At 36.5% G+C, this 14,321-nt stretch overlaps 1 pseudogene; it reads right to left on the bottom strand.

Annotated features, from left to right (window-relative positions):
• Nucleotides 1-5,774: 5,774 nt before the first annotated feature.
• LOC118999275 (60S ribosomal protein L18a-like) lies at nt 5,775-8,251 on the bottom strand (annotated as a pseudogene).
• Between the last annotated feature and the right edge of the window lie 6,070 nt (nt 8,252-14,321).

Below are 14,321 nucleotides of genomic sequence, written 5' to 3'. Positions count from 1 at the left end.
TCTCCAATGAACTCTCCTGTGGGGCTGGGAGTCTCTCCTGGCAACTTTTCAATCAGCGCTTTTAGGCTTTATTTCCTGTTGCTGGGGCCCTGGGTTGAGCAGTCTGTCTCGCTGCCCATTTTTGCCTAGTTTATCTGTGCGCGAATGTGTGACCTCAGTCAGTCCTGCACCACCTGCACTCCAGGGTCTGGCAGCCACTGCCTTTTCCCGCTGTAGTTCCTCTCCACTGGCCGCTGATTCCATATTTCCTACTGGTCTGGCTGGATGGTTGTTGGACTTCCATAAAGTTCAATTTTCTGTCTGTTCTGGTTGTGTTTTTGTCTCTAAATCTTTGTTGTCCTTAATTTTGGTTGTGTGAGGAGAAATAGTTTTTCCACCTATACCTCCATCTTGGCCAGAAGTCCTGTTTAATTTCTTTCTTTCCTTGAGAATTCTATAGAAGTATTTTCTTTAGTTTTTAAATGTTTGGAGATTTTTTCAGAGCTCTTTTTGTTACTGATGTATAATTTAATTTCAATGTGGTCAGAGAACATACTTTGTGGACTTAAATGCTTTACAATTTTCAAAAACAGTTCTTTTATAGCCACAAATATGCCCTATCTTTATATAAGATAAGCATGTGAAATAAATGTATATTTTGTTGTGGTTGGGTGGAGTATTCTATGAATGTCAGTTTAATCAAGTTGATTAATCGTATTTTTATATCTTCTTTGTCTTTACTAATTTTGTTTATCTTACTATTGAGATATTGGAAATTTTAAAGTATAACCATGGATTTGTTGATTTATCTGTGTAGCTCTTTATGTATTTTGAAACTCTGTTATGAGGTGCATAGATGTTTATGACTTTTATGTCCTCTTGATGAATGAACCCCTTTGTCATTATGAAATGACTTGTTTAATCCCTTACAATCTTCTTTGTTCTGAAATCTACTTTGATATTAATATCACTTCTTCTACTTTCAGTTTGTTAGTTCAGAATATCTTTTTCCATCCTTTTTACTTTTAGTTTTTGAAAAAAATTGCAGTAGTGTAACGTTTGGTGTTGCTTTTTTCCCCTCCTCATATGATAATTTTTGCCATTTAATTGGGTTGTTTACATGATTTATATTAAATATGATTATTGCTATAACTGCATATGCATCCATCATTTTCCTATTTGGTTTTTATATGTACCTTCTGTTCTCACTTCCCTTTGTCTTCTTTTTCTGCTTTCTCTGAGATTACTGTTTTTGTGATTCTTCTTTGTCTCCTTTGTTGTCTTATTAAGTTATAACTGCTGTGTGATTATATTTGTTGCTTTGGAGTTTATATTATACATATGTAATGTATCATAGTCTACCTCCAGTGATATTTTACACTTATAGTATAAGAACCTTACAACAGTATTGTTTTCATTTACTCACCATTCATTATGAAACCATTATTTTTCTTTTTAAAAAATCATGTATAGTTTTTCAATTACAGTTGACATTCAATATTACATTAGTTTCAAGTGTATACACAAGTGATTAGACATTATATAACTTACTAAGTCATTACCCCAATAAATCCCACACCCATCTGAAACCACACATAATTATTAATATATTATTGTCTGTACACTATATCCTCATGGCTTTTCTGTAACAACTAATTTGTTCTTATTAATCCCTTCACCTTTTTTACCCATCCCTCCAATGCACCTACCATGTGGCAAATGTCAAAATGTTTTCTGTATCAATGAGTTTGCTTCTGTTCTGCTTGTTCATTTATTTTGATTTTTAGATTCAATTGTTGATAGATATGTATTTATTGCCATTTTATTGTTCATGTTTATTATCTTTTATTCTTCTTCTTAGAGAAGATCCTTTAACATTTCATATAATACTGGTTTGATGGTGATGGACTCCTTTAGCTTTACTTTGTCTGGGAAGCACTTTATATATTCTTTGATTCTGAATGAGAACTTTGCTGGGTAGGGTGGTCTTGGTTGTAGATCCTTGCTTTTCATTGCTTTGAATATTTCTTGACAGTTCTTTCTGGCCTGCAAAGTTTCTCTTGAGAAATCAGCTGACAGTCTTACAGGAACTCCCTATAGGTATTAACTTCTTTCCTCTTGCTGCTTTTAAAAACCAATAGTGATGAAAAGGAAACTGGGACTCAAATCAGTGGAGTGGACCAGAAGGAAGAATGAAACATCCAACCAGAAAGGAATGAAGAAACAAGAATTCAAAAAAATGAGGGGAGGCTTAGGAACCTCCACGACATCTTTAAATGCTCCAACATCCGGATCATAGGGGTACCAGAAGGGGAAGAGAAACAGCCACGAGTAGAAAATTTATTTGAACAAATAATAAAGGAGAACTTCCCCAGTCTGGCAAAGGAAATAGACTTCCAGGAAATCCAGGAAGCTCAGAGAGTGCCAAAGAAGTTGGACCCAAGAAGGAACACACCAAGGCACATCATAATTACATTAGCCAAGATGAAAATGAAGGAGAGAATTCTAGAAAGCAGCAAGAGATAAGGGGACAGTCACCTACAAAGGAGTACCCATCAGACTGTCAGCAGATTTCTCAAAAGAGACCTTACAGGCAAGAAGGGGCTGGAAAGAAGTATTCCAAGTCATGAAATCCAAAGACCTACAGCCAAGATTGCTTTATCCAGCAAAGCTTTCATTTAGAATGGAAGGACAGAAAAAGTGCTTCTCAGATAAGGTTGAGTTCGAGTTCATCATCACCAGGCCTTACTATATGAAATGTTAAAGGGACTTATATAAGAAAAAGAAGATGAAAAATATTAACAGTGAAAGGACAGCAAACTCACAGTTATTAACAACCACACCTAAAACAAAAGCAAACCAAGAGGACAGCTAGATCAGGAGAAGAACCATAGAAATGCAGATACATGGAGGGTTAGCAACAGGGGAGTGGGAGGAGGAGAAGGGGGGAAAAGGTACAGAAAATAGCATAGACGGTAGGTAGAAAATAGATAGGGGGAGGGCAAGAATAGTAGGGGAAATATAGAATCTAAAGAACTGGAGATACGTGGTCATAAACTAAAGGAGGGGAGTGGGTGTGCAGGGTGGAGGGGAATAAAGGGGGAATAGAACAACTGTAATGGTATAATCAATAAAATATATTTAAAAAACATTTTCTTTGTTTTTAATCTTTGGCATTTTAATTATGATGTGTTTTGGTGTGGACCTGTTTGGATTCCTCTCCTTTGGTAATCCTTATGTTTCCTGGATTTGTAGGTCTATTTCCTTCACCAGGGTGAGAGAGTTTTCTCTCATTATTTTTTCAAATAGGTTTTCAAGTTCTTGCTCTCCTCTTCTACTTCTAGACACCCTCATGATGTGAATGTTGGTACACTTGAAGTAGTCCCAGAGGCTCCTTACATTGTCTCCACTTTTTTATATATTTTTCTTTTTGCTATTTGGGTTGCATGGTTTCTTCTTCCTTATATTCCAAATTGCTGAATTAATTGGCATCATCTACTGTCAATTACTTTAAAATTATTCTTCATTTCAGTTAGTCATCCTTCATTGATGACTGTTTTTTCATGGTTTCTATATCCCTTTTCATACTGTTGGAATTCACTAAGTTCCTTGAGCATCCTTATAACCATTATTTTGAACTCTATATTTGGTAGTTTGCCTGCCTCCTTTCATTTAGTTCTTTTTCTGGAGAGTTCTGTTTCTTCACTTGGGACCAAATTCTTTGTCTCTGCATTTTGGCGGCTTCCCTATGTGTGTTTCTAAGTATTAGGTAGAGCTGGTATGTCTCTTGGGCTTGGAATAGTGGCCTTGTATAGTAGGTATCCTGTAGGACACAATGGCACAGCCTCCCCAGTCACTTGAACTGGGCATTACAAGTGCATCCCTATGTAGCTTGTGCCCACTGTTCTGTTGTAGTTAAGCCTTAATTGCTGTTGGTGTCACTAGGAGAAATCGCTCCCCAGGCCCTATTAGCTATGAGGACCAACTGCAACTACAGTGGAGGAGCTGCTATGCAGTGGTTAACACTATGGAGAAGAACTTGGTTCAATGGGGCTTTGGTGCTCACTGAGCTCACTATTTGAGTGTGTTGCTCATGGAGGTGGTAGAATTATAATGCAGCATGATGTGAAGCTGTCCACTGGGTACACTGACTCTGGGGCCTTTGAGGAAGTGCAGTGTCAAGCCATCACCTATGCCCTGCCTAGGGCCATCCAGCATGAGCTTCAGAACAATCTGCAGATGGCTGCTACTTGTACTTGGCTTAGAGACAGACACCCAGGAGAGACTACCCATGAACCAAGGAGGGCTGCTCTAGTGTTGGAGGGCTTGCACTTAGCAAGTTGTAGTGGGTATGCAAAGGCCAGATGCTGCTTGTTTGAGAGATTTTAGGAAAGTTCAGAGCATGGAACAAGAGAGGCCAGTTGTATGGAAAAGCTGTTGGAGATGGCTTGGATAGGCCCACAAATTAGGTGGGGCAGGGTCTCAGGGAATCATTAGAGTAGGGCAAACAGTGTGGGCCAGGTTGACAGACTCAGATATGGCACCTATGTGTCATCTTTGTGGTGGGTGTGGTCTCAGAAGAGGAACAATGGCCTCTGCCAGCACTTTTGTCTGTCAGAAAGGTGTCCTTCCAACTCTCGCCCTTGTGCAGACAACTCCATTTCACCCCTGGTGTCCCTGATTTCTTCCAAACTGTGGCTCCAACACTGGAGCTCAGAGGCAGTGAGTCCAAGTAAGTCTGTGCATGGACCCTTTAGGAGGAACTGCCTGGGGCTCCGTCTCACTCAGCCACAATCCCTATTGGTTTTCACAGACAGAAGTTGTGGGGACTTCTCTTCCTGGCACTGGAACCCTGGGCTAGGAACCTGGGCTGTGACCCTTTGCAACTCATGGGGGACCTCTGTAGCTGAGATACTCCTGCTTGTTTTTATCTACCACACTTGGGTGTGGGACCAACCTAATCTGCATCTCTGCCTCTCTTACCAGTCTTGAGGTGACTTTTTAAAATCTTTAGTTGTGGGATTCCATTCAGCTAGATTTCAGGCAGTTCTGAATGCTGGTTGTTGTGTTGTTTAGCTATAATTTTGGTGGTTATAGGAGGATGAGTGCTACATTTACTTATGCCACCATCTTGATCTGACCCAACAGTATTTTTGTTTTAATTTCTTCTTTCCTCTCTTGGCCTTTAAGATATTATTGTCATACATTTCTGTTTCACATATGTTAAAATTTCTATAATACATTGCTATTATTTTTGCTTTAAACAATGACCTTTTAAAATAATTTAATTTTAAAAAAGATACTTTATATTTACCTTTGTAGTTTCTGTTTCTACTGTCCTTTCTTCCTTTGTGTACATCCAAGTTTCCTTCTGGTACCATTTTCATTCTGTTTGAGGCATACACTTTGCCATTTCTTTTAGTGCAGACCTACTTGTGTTGATTAATTCTTTCAGTTTTTGATGCCTGGAAAAGGTCTTTATTTCATCTTCATTTTTATATCCACTTTCAGTGCTTTTACCCAAATCAGTACTTTAAAAATGTTGTTGCACTGTTTTCTAGCTTATGTCATTTTTAGTTAGAAATTTGCTGTCTTCATCTTTATTCCTCTGTTCATGTCTCTATTTCTCCCCTTTGGCTCTTTTTCACATTTTTCTTTATCACTGATTTTAAGCAATTTGATTATGATGCCCCTTAGTTTTATTCATGTTCTTCAGGGGTTCACTGAATTTCTTGGATTTTTTTTCCTCCAAGGAGTTTAATTTGGCAGACCTGGGTATGGGGTGGGCCCTGCATTTAAAAGAAGGCATTTGGTCTTTCGATGGTGAAGCTTGGCTTTTGCTGGTAATGCAAAACCCAGTGAGGCAGTGGGAACTTGGTTTTGGAGTTGTGGAACTGCTTGACCACCATAGGTAGCACCTGCTGGCCATGATATCTTCCACCTTCATGATTTAAATTGCATGGGCCTGGGCATGGTGCTGGAGACCCATGTCATGATAGCATTGAGTGACAGTTCCCACAGTGGTCATGTCTGGATATACCTGGTACATGTGGATGCCACTGTGAGAGTTTCACTGAAGCCAGTTTCCCAAGTTCTTCACTTGCAGGGAGGATTTCCCAAGCACCTGTTTTCTGGAGACACAGTTGAATGAATGATATGGTAGAGATTATAAATACACTAGGGTAATGGTGAGACTGAAGTAGACTGAAGGTTTTTTTTTTTTCAGTTGAGACGCAAAGTAGCAGAAGTTGGACCTGGTAAGAACAATATTAGGTGCAAAGATTCACATCTGTCGCAAAGATGGCATTTGGGGGTGGGCAGGCAAAGGCCCCCTGCTTTGTACTCTCACTTGATGCTTTCATGGTTCTCTCTTTGTGCTTACCTCTTCCCACAAATGGGCTTAAAGTTTTCGTCAAATTTGAAACATTTCAGCCATTACTTCTTCAAATATTTGTTGCCTCCCCATCCTTTCAAGGATGCCAATTGCATTATATGTATTTTCCCACTTGAGATTGTTTCATGGTTCACTGATGCTTTTGTTCACTTTTTCCTTAAAAAATTTTTTTGGTTTCATTTTGGATAGCTTCTATTGTTATGTATTTTAGTTTATTAATCTTTTCTTCTGCTTTGTCTAATCCTCTGTGAACCTCATTTAGTGTTTTTTATTTTTTTTAACTGAGGACTTATTTATTTATATATTTTTAGTATGTTTTATTGATTATGCTATTCCAGTTGTCCCATGTTTTTCTCTCCTTTATCCCTCTCCACCCAGCACTCCCCCTCCCACCAGTAGTCCCTTCCCATGCTTAGTTCAAGTCCATGGGTTGAACATAAAAGTTCTTTGGCTTCTCTATTTCCTATACTATTCTTAACCTCCCCTGTCCATTTTATACCTACCAATTATGCTTCTTATTCCTTGTGCCTTCTCCCCTATCCTCTTCCTCCCCTCCCTACTAATAACCCTCCATGTGATCTTCATTTCTGTGATTCTGTTCCTGTTCTAGTTGTTTTCTTAGTTTGTGTTTTATTTTTTTAGGTTCAGTTATTGATAGTTGTGAGTTTGTTGTCATTTTACTGTTCATATTTTTGACCTTTTTCTTAGATAAGTCTCTTTAACATTTCGTATAATAAGGGCTTGGTGATGATGAACTCCTTGAACTTGACCTTAGCTGGGAAGCTTTATCTTTATCTGCCCTTCCACTCTAAATTATAGCTTTGCCAGATAGAGTCATCTTGAATGTAGGTCCTTGTCTTTCATGACTCTGAATACTTCTTTCCAGCCCCTTCTTGCATGCAAGGTTTCTTTTGGGAAATCAGCTGATAGCCTTATGGGCACTCATTTGTAGGTAACTTTCTCCTATTCTCTTCCTCCTTTTAAAATTCTCTCCTTATCTTTAATCTTGGGTAATGTAATTATGCTGTGCCTTGGTGTGTGCTCCTTTGGGCCTAAGTTCTTTGGGATTCTTTGAGCTTCCTGGATTTCCTGGAAGTCTATTTTCTTTGCTAGATTGGGCAAGCTCTTCTTCATCATTTTTTCAAACAAGGGTTAAATTTCTTGCTCTTCCTCTTCTCTTTCTGGCACCCCTATAGTTCTGATGTTGGAACATTTAAAGTTGTCCTGGAGGTTCCTAAGCTTCTCCTCATTTTTTTGAATTCTTGTTTCTTCATTCTGTTCTGGTTCAATGTATATTTCTCCCTTTGGTTCCAAATTGTTGACTTGAGTCCCAGTTTTCTTCCCTTCGCTGTTGGTTCCCTGTATATTTTCCTTTAATTCACTTTTCATAGCCTTTACTTCTTCCTCTATTTTATGACCATACTCAATCATTTTTGTAAGCATTCTCATTACCAGTGTTTTGAACTCTGCATCTGATAAGTTGGCTGTCTCTTCATCACTTAGTTCTATTTTTGGAGCTTTTTACAAAAAATGATATATTTTTATTTTTAGAGAGAAAGGAAGGGAAAGAGAAGAAGAGGGAGAGATACATCAATGTGCGATTGCCTCTTGCACGCCCCATACTGGGAACCTGACTGACAACTCAGGCATATGCCCTGACTGGGAATTGAACCTGTGATCCTTTGATTCACTGTCTGACACTCAATTCACTGAGCCGAACAAGCTAGAGCTATTTTTGGAGCTTTGATACGTTCTTCCATGTGGGACATATATATATATATATATATATATTTTTTTTTTTGCCTCAGCACAGTTGTTACCTTGTAAGGGGTGGAGCTGTACGTATTCGCCAGAGTAGGGCAACTCATGCTGATGCATTGTGGTGCTGTATGTAGGGGAGAGGTAAGAGAGGGAACAATGCCACTTCATCAGCTCTCTGCTGGTTTTCAGTCACTTACCCTTCTACCCACAAGCAAATTGGGCCCTTCTGTTACTGATTCCTGGGTGGGTGGGTTTGTGTACATTCTAGCACCCTGTAGATCTCTTCGGCGAACTTTCCTGTGAGGCTGGGAGTTTTTCCCAGAAACACAACTCCCACAGGTTTTTAGTCAGAATTCTGAGGCTTTATTTCCCCACACTGGTACCCTGGGCTGCAAGGTCTGTTTCACTTGCCAGTTGTTCCTTCCAATTTAGCCACACACAAATATGGAACAGCCTTTAGCAACTGCTTTGCCATGAGTCCTCTCTGCCCTGGCTGACCATCTCAGCCCCTTCTACCAGTCTAAATGAATGTTTCTTCTTTAACTCCTTGGTTGTCTAACTTCCATACAGTTTGATTTTCTGGCAGTTCTGTTTTTTTTTTTTAATTTGTTGTTATCCTTCTTTTGGTTGTGTAGGAGTTAAAGTGTATCTTCCTCTGCCTCCTTCTTAAGTGAAAGTCTTTTTATTTCTTCTAAAGCTCTTTTTGGTTTAATTATTCACCTTGATACTAAAATTACTAAAATTCTCTAAAATTAGTATACTACCAGTTTTCTTCTAGTTAGTGTTTGCCTGGCAAATGTTTCCCATATGATTTTCTTAAAGTTTTCAAGGTTAATATTTTTTAAGTTTATCTCTTGTAAGCACTAGATAGTTGAATTTTATTTTATTTAATCTCATCATCAGTGTTTGAAAGTGAAATCTGTTTATAGATTTAGTCATCCAAAAAGAATCAGGCAGGGAGTTATAAAAATAGATAACATGGGGGCAAGAACAGATACTTAAGAACTCTTATAAAGGCCTTAGTCATGAGTCCCAATTTAATGGTTTCTGACTCTGTTTCTTAAATAGTTGCTAGAATTCCATTGGCTCCCATCAAATTATCTTCTCAGCTCGTAGGCCTGAACATGCTGATAGAAAAAGATAACCTCACTCTCCTAATATGAGAGATTATACTTAAGGTGTTCTCTTGGTCTCCTGTCCCATATGAGAATGGGTCTTTTAAAGCATTTGTGCACATTATTATTTTGTATTTTGCTTAAAAGTTAATTTTAAATAATGACGTTTTTTTAGAAAACTTTCCTTGTGTGTAGATTTTTAATTGTCTCCATATTCTTTAGTTTATGCAGTTGCTTGTTCAGCCATTCTTTTTTAGATGGTCATATACTGTTTACTTCATCACTGTTAGGGTGAATTTTTTAATTCTAATAGACTATGTACTGTTTAGAGTCATTTATAATGAATAAAAAGTAACATTCCTATTACATAAAAATAAAATAATTGTTTTTGTGAAATGAATTGGAAAATGTGGCATAATTAGACAGTGGGCATTTATATTCTCCTATTATTACTTTAGAGCTGCAAAAATGGAAGTAATTTATTTCATCTTGGTAATGCTTCTTCTTTCTGGTCCAACAATTTATCAGAAATGTTAATCCAGCAAGCAGTAAGTGGAGGAGGTGGGTGTTGAGAGAAGAGTGGGGGATTTAAAATTAGCCTGGCAATATTGCACATCTCATTAAAAATGTAATCATGTGTAAAATGAGATCAATGAAAATTTATGTAAAAGTGCAGGAAAAAGGCATTTTCTAGTATGATACTGGATTTAATAGACTGGATTTTAATTTAGTCAGTTTTCTACAAAAATATCTCTCCCGGCTAAATAAAACAGTTTTCCCTCCCAGTTATTGTACAGACAGCTAATTTCAGACCCTTTCCTTCTGATATTCAATCTTATCTCTTGCTGGATATGGGTTCTGTATATTGCAGAATTTGTTTTATTTACCTTTTCCATTACTGCTTTCATTTGCATGATAAATGATTAGAAGTAGAAACAGGAAAAAAACCCCATGCAGAACATTTCTTTATTAATTTTGTTTAAATTAGAGTAACTTTTTTATTCATCCTTCCTCTCCCCATTTAACAACCAGTGTATCTGAGAGTTATTTTAATATTTTGTTGTACAGCTAGAAAAATGGGTTATACATTTTTTAATCTTGCACTTTCTTCAAATAACATTTTATTTCATTCTCATGTTTGTAGTTTACGTTTTGGTTTTTGTCTTGTACTGTTAATGATACTGATTTCTTTCCCCTTAATAGACCCTTGTGTGTTAGGAGTTTAAGGTACTGAGTTTTAAAATATGTTGACATTGATGAACTTGAGGACTTTGAAGATTTATTTTGCAGGTGATGTTATCACAATTCTTAAATAATAAATAAGGTTTGTAAAATTAGGCTTCATTTATGTCATCTGCCCTTTCTCTATTAGCTATTTATCTAGTCTGATAATTTAGAAATGTGAAATAATATAACTAAACATGTTAATGAAAATCATCTAATGGCTTCATTCCCCCCAGGATTCTAAATGAAAAGAAACCGGTTTTACCAATAAAAACTTGCCTGGGCAAAATTTGCCTGAGCAAAAATTATTGTATAAGCTGAATGAATGACTCCTGCAAAATTGGTCTACAAGAGAGGTAACCTACATGATCATTTTAGGATCATTCACATAGATACCTTTTCTATTTATCTCACACAAATTTTGGGTAAATACTTCCCTGTTGTAAAAAAAACCCAAACAAACAGTACAGTTAATTGAATATTCTCTTGGTCATTCTTCCTATCCTACTCCCTTCCCTAAAAGTGACACACATGTCAGCAGCCATCCTTCCTGACATTTTTCTCTGTAAAATATGTGCCTGTAGAAATATGTTCATTTTAACTTTTGTTTAACTATTCTATAGTGCAAGGTATTATACCATTTTATCATTTTACTTAACATTATATTTTTGAAAACTTTCCATTTCAGTACCTGTAAGTCTTCTTTTTTATGTTGATCTGTTGAATAATATTCTATAACCTGGACCTAGAAACATGTGGAAAGAACCTAAATATCCTTCAATAGGGGAATGTTAACCAGACAAATAATGAGTCTATAATGACCTTTGTTTATGCCTCTGTGTAGGGTGGAAATATTTCTTTGGGACACCGTGAAGTCAATGAGTGAACTTAAATTTTTCTGAGTACCATTTTACCTAAATCCCACATGTTTTAAATGCCTGTATTGTCATTCATTTCTAAGTAGTTTGTAAGATCTGCATTGATTCTTCTCCTAAGCATAAGACTTATTATTATGAGGTTTTACAGTTTCTAAGTCTAGATTTTTCTAAGTCTAGATCTAAGTCTTTTTGATGATTAATATAATTTTATTTTATTGTGATCAATCAGTATGGCTTATATGATTTCTGCTTTACAGGAGTCGTTAGGGTTTTTCTTCATGACCAGATACGTGATCAGTTTTCTTTTGTGAGTGCCCCTCACAAAAAGAGAGTGCCTCTCTTGTGTGGTTGAGAAGAATGATCTTTATTATGTTCAATGTTTTCTTTTATATCTTTTAGATCACACTTGCTAATTAACTTATTCAAATATTCTATATTCTTTTGTCCATGTATTTTGTCTGCTGGTTCATAAGAGCTGTGTTGTTAGACATACACAAAAGTTCATGAGTTACATGCTCTTGGAAAAAATCTTTTTGTGCCCTATTAGTGTATTTGCCTAAAATTTTTCCTTTTTCCTGATACTAAAAATTTAGTATATCTTTTATTATACTGTTATCTCTTTGTGTGATATCTTATTTTAGATATGTGTTTTAAATCTAGCCTTTGGTTTTCTATTACAATATGAAAGTACTTTTTTAAAAAGATTTTATTTATTTATTTTTAGAGACAGGGGAAAGGAGAAAGAGAAATATTGATGTGTGAGTGAAACATCAATTGGTTGCCTCTTGCATGCTCCTACCTGGGCATGTGGCCCACAGCCTAGGCATGTTCCCTGACTGGGCATTGAATTGGTGACCTTTTGGTTTGTGAAATGATGCTCAATCCACTGAGCCACACCAATCAGGGTAAAAGTTTCTATTTTTAGTAGATAATTGATCCTTCACCCAAATTATCATTACCATTGTATGTAGACCTATTTATATTTTCTGTGTATTTTTCTGTTCTACTATACCTTCCTTCTTCTCTCACCTTTCTGTGTATTTTTGGTTGATTGGATTATTTTTAATTTTTTTCTCCAGTGGTGGTTTATAAATTATACCTCTTATAACTATACTTCCATTAATTGCACTTATGTTTTTGAAATAACATACTTATTGATTATATGTCTTTCTGCTATAGTGTAGACTACCTACCTCTATCTTGTCCCCAAATAAGGTGAAAATATTGGCATATTTTTGTTACTTTCTACCTTCTCTGACACTTTTCAAGTCTTTAGTTCCAAAATTTAAAAATTTTTTGTTTGATATCAACATTTGTTTAAATTTATTTAGTTTTACTATTTTTGGTTTGTTTTTCTCACACTTGTCTTTATATCCTCTCCTCTCTTCTCTCGCTTGCTTCCTCTCTCTCTTTTTTTTTTTTCTGGAGTACATTTTCAAGAAATTCTTTTTTTTTAAAAGATTATTTATTTATTTATTTTTAGAGGGGAAGGGAAGGAGAGAAGGAGAGAAATATCAATGTATGGTTGCCTCTCACGAGTCTCCTGCTGGGAACTGGCCTGCAACACAGGCATGTGCCCTGACTGGGAATCGAACCGCGATCTTGTGGTTGGCAGGCCCGCGCTCAATCCACTGGGCTACACCAGCCAGGGCTTTTTTCAAGAAATTCTTGTTAGAGGGTTTGTGTATTAATGCTTACATATCTGAAAATGTCCTTATTTTGGAAAATAATTGCAACTTCTCTAAAATATTAGGTTCAGATCTTTTTCTATTACAATATTAGTGGTATTGTTCTGTTAGAAATCCAAGGTCAATTTTATTTTTATTTTCTTTTAGGTTGTATGTTCATATTTTTTTGTTTTTTTCTCTGTGAAACATTTCAAGAATTTATAAATTAAAGGTTATACTTTTGCCTAATTCACAAATAAAAATAATGAAAAATTACACTCAGAATTTTTGCTCCCACTGCTGTTTCCTCCTTCCTATTCACCCCTCCACAGGTAACAATGTCCCATTAGATTTCTGTTTATCATTTCTTTGTTTAAAGAAAAGCAAATGTATATTTCTATTTCCCTATTGTTGTTAAAGAAAATTATGTATGTATGTACTATACTACATGTTATGTAGTATGTACTATACTACATAACTTGCTTTGCATGTTGCTTCTTTTCAACAATGCATATCCTAAATATCTTTTCACATCAGTAAGTAGATATTCTTGTGCTTTTTATTCAATTGCATAGTATTTATTATTTTTATTTTTTATTTTCAATCCTCCTCTGAGGGTATGTTTCTATTGATTTTAGAGAGAGAGGGGGAGAGAGAGAAACATCGATTGGTTGCCTTCCATACACTCCCTGCCTGGGGATCGAATCCACAACATTTTGGTATACGATATGATGTACCACAAGTTGAGCCACCTGGCCAGGGTCAGATGCATAGTATTTCATTGGGCAGATGTATCCATAGCTTCTTCAACCAGCACCATAAAATGGACTCCTGGGTCATTTTCAACATTTTGCTGTTACAAAGAATGCTGTAATGAATAATCTTCCACACATGCCATTTTATAAGAGTGCAGATATGTCTGTGGGTGTAAGATTGTTAGGTCAAAGGGTAAATGCATCTGTATTTCTTGTAGAGAGACTGAGAGCAAGAAAGAGAAGCACATTTATGTGAAAGAGAAACATTGATTGGTTGCCTCCTGAATGCACCCCAACTGGGGATGGAACTTGAAACTTTTTTGGTGGGCAGGACGACAGTCCAGCCAACTACGACACCCAAGCCAGGTATGGTCTTGGTTTTAATAGGCTCACTTGGATGATCCAGGATAATCTTTTTATTTTAAGGTCAGATGATTAGCAGCCTTAATTCCCTTTTGCCAGGTTATATAACACACTCACAGATTCTGGGAAACAAGACATGGACATCTTTGGGGAGTAGGTATTATTCTGAGTACCACACATTACTT

This window comes from Sturnira hondurensis, unplaced genomic scaffold (genome assembly GCF_014824575.4).
Source record: "Sturnira hondurensis isolate 20B ecotype Veracruz unplaced genomic scaffold, ASM1482457v3 Scaffold0014745, whole genome shotgun sequence".
In the NCBI taxonomy this organism is placed as follows: domain Eukaryota; kingdom Metazoa; phylum Chordata; class Mammalia; order Chiroptera; family Phyllostomidae; genus Sturnira; species Sturnira hondurensis.
Note: the sequence above shows the minus strand (reverse complement) of the source record. Positions and strands in the feature narration are given on the sequence as shown.